Raw genomic sequence first — 5,489 nt, forward strand, 5'->3', positions numbered from 1 at the left:
TGGTTCTGTTCACAAATATTGTTGAATTTGCCTTACAACCCTCCAGGGTTGACGACGACGACAGTAAACACGAATAGGAGAAAACTTCTTCATGGTTGCTTGACCGGCTAGTAATAGCGACTAAATTTCTGTCAAATCACTTCCTAATCCTTTAATAAATGTAAAGACATGTTGGATAATGTAATCGTATATACACTGATGTGAAGGCGCGTAGCTTAGTGGTTAGGGTATTCGGCTCACGATCCTAAGGTTGTAAGTTCAGTTACCGGTGGTGCGTTGTGTCTTTGAGCAAGACACTTTATTTCACGTTGCTCCAGTCCATTCAGTTGGCAAAAATGAGTAATACCTGTATTTCAAAGGACCAGCTTTGTCACATTCTGTGTCGTGCTGACTCTCCCTGAGAACTACACTAAGGATACACGTGTCTGTGGAGTCCTCAGCCACATGCACGTTAATTTCACGAGCAGGCTGTTCCATTGATCGGATCAACTGGAATCCTCGTCCTCGTAACCGACGGAGTGTCAGATACACTGACATCTCAAAGAAACTGATTGTTGGTTATGTCTGTAGCAGTCAATTATGCAGCAGTATTTAGAGATAGTTTCTCTTTGTACAAATCTCATGATACCTAGGAAAATGAAAAAAACATCATAGAATAGCTATGATCAGAGGCTTGGTCGATCATAAATCACCTGGGGCTAAACAGTAACATCGCTTTTGGCAGCAGCAGCAGCAGCAGTAGCAGCAGTGAAGCACCTGTAATGGAATTTAACTCAGTAACCTGTGGAGTTGATCATTACCGTGACTTTACCGACAGCAGATGGATGTGGGACAGGTACACAGTGGTAATCCGTACTGTTATATCGACCATTTGTCTACATCAATCAACACATATTTATATATTTATTTATTTCATAAACCAAAAGAAGTATTTGGTTACCATGTAACAACATCCATAAATCGATTTATAAGACTAATCCTAAATTTATCAAGAAGTTTAAAGTTCTGTATGTATGTATGTATGTATGTATGTATGTATAGAAGATAGATATGTGTGTGTGTGAGAGTGTATGCGCGCTTACATACATATCGCTTGCTTTTCCTTTTCTCATTTATTTTAATCTTTAATGTTTATTAATTTTAACGAATCAGTCAATAATATATTCTCCTTCATTCTTTTCTATTTCTTGCCAATGTGCCACTAGCGACGTGGTTCTCAGTTTGGGTCCGTATGGCTCCTGAGGGTCCATATAAGATTTTTGTTGGGGTTCACACAACAAAACAGTAAACTGGGGATCCACAATAGTATTTTAAGGGCCCTTGAAAAAATTTTGCTTTAGATGTATGTATTGATATGCATTGCAAGAAACAACTAAGTTTCTTTCTCTAACAATTCACATAGTTCAATCTAAACAAGTTATTGTGTGAAAAACAAATTAGGAGTTTTAAAAGAAGTTACTATAAAACTAGTTTTTAAATATTGAATGGCTATGGTGGGGTGGGTTGGGGGCACCAGACTACAATAGTAATCAAAGGGGTCCATAGATAAAAAATGGTTGAGAACCCCTACTAGCCGATCAATGCTTTGGCAGTAGAAATCACCAGGTCTTGAACACAAAGAATTCATCGAGCCATGTCGTTATCGCAGACTGCTGCAGAGCGACCGAAAAAAGCTATGATCTGAAGGTACTATATCAGGAGTAAACGGTGGATACGGTAGAATTTCCCAAATGAACTCTTGAATTGTATTTTTGGTCAAATTATCGACGTGGGGGCGAGCTTTGTCGTGTTGAAGAAGCACGCCATTTCACTGGTCGGGTAGTTTCGGCTGGATTGCCTCATTGGGCCGGTGCATTTACTAAACATAAAGCTTTGCATTGACTGTGTTCATTTTCAAGCATCTCGTAGTGAATTCTCATTGCAAATATACATAAAAAATCTGTTTTTTGGACATTAGATGCTATCGCAAGATGTTAGGCATTTCATATTTAAAGAATATAACAAATGACACAGGAGTGGCTGTGTGGTAAGTAGCTTGCTTACCAACCACATGGTTCCGGGTTCAGTCCCACTGCGTGGCACCTTGGGCAAGTGTCTTCTACTATAGCCTCGGACCGACCAAAGCCTTGTGAGTGGATTTGGTAGACGGAAATTGAAAGAAGCCCGTCGTATATATGTATATGTATATATATATATATATGTGTGTGTGTGTGTGTGTGTGTCTGTTTGTCTCCCCAACATCGCTTGACAACCGATGCTGGTGTGTTTACGTCCCCGTAACTTAGCGGTTCGGCAAAAAGAGACCGATAGAATAAGTACTAGGCTTACAAAGAATAAGTCCTGGGGTCGATTTGCTCGACTAAAGGTGGTGCTCCAGCATGGCTGCAATCAAATGACTGAAACAAGTAAAAGTGTAAAAGAGTAATGAATGGGTTCACTAAACCATCCAACATTGCATTGGCTCTCATGGAAATCTCAGAACGATGAAGAAAAGGAAGTTGAAATGGTATGATCATATAACAAGATCCAATGGTCTTTCAAAAACCATTCTTCAGAGAACCGTGGAAGGGATGAGATGGAGAGGCGGACAGAGGAAATAGATGGACAAACAATATCAAGGAATGGACAGCTACATCATCAACAGGGACCCGAGATCTGGCATACAGTTGCGAGAGACGGGAATACACTTAGTCGCGACGGCGCTTCTATGACTCTATTGGTAGTTGAGGGCCCAAGACAGGACAATATGAATCCTGGTTCATGCTAACCACAGGGTGTGTTGAGTGTGTGTGTGTGCGTTATGTGAAATCAGTCTTAAATTACTGAACGTTAATTTGAAGTGGGAGTAGTTTGAAATCTTTTACATCGGCACGATTTGAATCAAACATACGCACAAATAAATTAGCGTATGGCATTTTGTCAGGCCCTTTACTGATTCTGCCAAACCACCGACCTCTTAACAAAAAAAAAGAAAAAAAAAAAAGGAAAAATGACAGGTAAGTGTTTGGTGTCAGTGTTGGAGTGAGCAGATGAAAAGTAAAAGTAAAAATAACAAAAAACAATCGGGTGTAAATAATTAGATAACAAATCAGAAAAAAAAAGACATCCACTAACTAAAAAAAGAACTAAAAAGTAGACTTTTAGGTTAGTTAGGTTCGAAGCATTTTATAAAATTATAGAGTATTATAGGAGGAGTTGGAGGGTGAGAGAGAGAGAAAGAGAGGGAGTGTGTGTGTGAAAGAGAGAAAGAGAGAGAGAGAGAGAGAGAGAGAGAGAGAGAGAGAGAGAGAGAGAGAGAGAGAGAGAGAGAGAGAGAGAGAAAGGTGGTGGGAAAAGACAGGCGACTTAAAAACAATACTACATACAGTCAGTGTGCTGAAAGGTAAACCTGAAACGAGATAATTATTTCATGATAATTACAGGTGTCGTTTCGGTACTTATATGTCTAACAGGTGTAATTAGGGCTGAATTATTTATATTTTGAAGTAGAAACAAAATTTTGAAGCGAACAAACATCCCGAAATAAATGAACAAATACAAATAAACTGTTAAAAAAAATCAAAAAACAACAAAGCAAAACTCGGCAGCAGCAGCAGCAGCAACGGTGACTATGAGCTGGTGAAGTGACTTGCGAATGTATGTGGTCGCTTGACCTGCTAGAAATAACGGCTAAATTTCGTTCTCATATCGCATCGTCTTGAACAACAAATGCATGAATAAATAACAAGAAGCACACAAATTAGATAAATCAATGATCAATGTTAGGTAACTCCTAAAATGACAGGATAATCCATGGCCGGAATCAGGGCCGTTTTAGCAGTATTTTAGCCCTCAAGGGGATAAAAAAAAAATCAATGCTGGACCCTATAGTATTTCTTTCTTGACAGCAAACCACTGAATTCATAGATTTGAATCGGGCCCCTAGAACCATGACACGCCCTCCCATCTCACCCGCCGCCACCGGGCAACAAACAGCCTAGTGTGCACACGCTTCAAGATAGCACTGGCTGGAATGTCAAGATTTATCTGCTGCGACTAAACACCACTATCGCAACAATAACATAAACAACAACGGCAGTAGCAGTAACAACAGCAGTAGCAACAACAGTAGCAGCAACAATGATTACAAGTCAACAATGTTGCTTTAATATGGTCAATCGATCTGCTAGAAATAACAACGAAACTTTCTCTCAAATTACGTCCCACTCTCTTAAGAAACAAGTGGAGCATATTGGATAATGCAGTTCTGAATGTCTGATAATAATAAATTTTTTATCTTTTATTTTTTACTTGTTTCAGTCATTTGACTGCGGCCATACTGGAGCACCACCTAGAAGGGTTTAGGCAAAGAAAAAAACAACTCTAGGACTTTTTTTTAAAAGCCTTGTACTGATTCTATCGGTTTCTTGGATCTAGTTAAATTGATTCATAGAATCTGCATTTTTTAAAAGGAAGTAAAAAATCTGAATCCATGAACTTGTGGAGAAAAATTTGAGGAAAAGCTACAAAGGTTTAAAAATCGAAACAAACTGCCAATAGTGAAACAGCGGTGTCAACTTTAAGGTTGTACCCTGTGAAATTTATAGTTTATAGTTACCTGTATTTCATAGTTACCTGTGTTTACTTTATGCGTATTTCAGTATTATGTATACCTGTCATGTACATCATTAATATATAAGTGCATAAAAGGTGCTACTATACCGGGACAGAATAGACCTGGGAGCAGTTGTGGCAAAAAGGTGGTTCCACGATTTCTCAAAACCCTGGAGCTTCCAAACAATGGCTCTACTGCCGGATCATACAGCTTCTCTCTCTCACTCACAGTCACACACACATATATACACACACACACACGCACACATACACACACGCTCTCTCTCTCTCTCTCTCTCTCTCTCCCGTTCCCCACCTCTCTCTCACCGAATCTATCAGGCCAGCTGTGACTTCATTAAAAATATATTATAGTCTTAATTGATTTTATTGGTAATCTTTCATATATGCATGTATATAATTGTCACTGAATGTTAGAACACTCACATTGCTAGAAATAAGAGCTAAAATGCTCTAATGGTGTAGCTAAAGCACATAATTATATACATATGTACTGATTGGAGCCGTAATCGTCCCAAAACACCGGTCGAGATCTCGACAACTTATTTCTAGCAATGTAGGTGTCCTAACACCCCAGTCACATTTAGTGACAATTATAGTTTTCTTTTTTGGTAAAACATTACACATTGCTGTCTATGTATATATATATATATATATATATTGGTGAGGTGAGAATTCTGTTTATTTATATATATTTTTGGGACAATACTGTGCTGATGAACGAAATCTAGATTCATTCTAGTAATCGCGAAATCGGCCGATACACAGTTAAGTTTATTTAAAAGAAAGTTGGTCGTCTTCTGTTGGTTGTTTTTCCTCGCATTAGGTACTAAATGTGGTTATTTTGAGAAGTCCACTGTGTGGTGTTATTATTTTCT

Source organism: Octopus bimaculoides, chromosome 1, assembly GCF_001194135.2.
Source record: "Octopus bimaculoides isolate UCB-OBI-ISO-001 chromosome 1, ASM119413v2, whole genome shotgun sequence".
NCBI classification, from domain to species: Eukaryota; Metazoa; Mollusca; class Cephalopoda; order Octopoda; family Octopodidae; genus Octopus; species Octopus bimaculoides.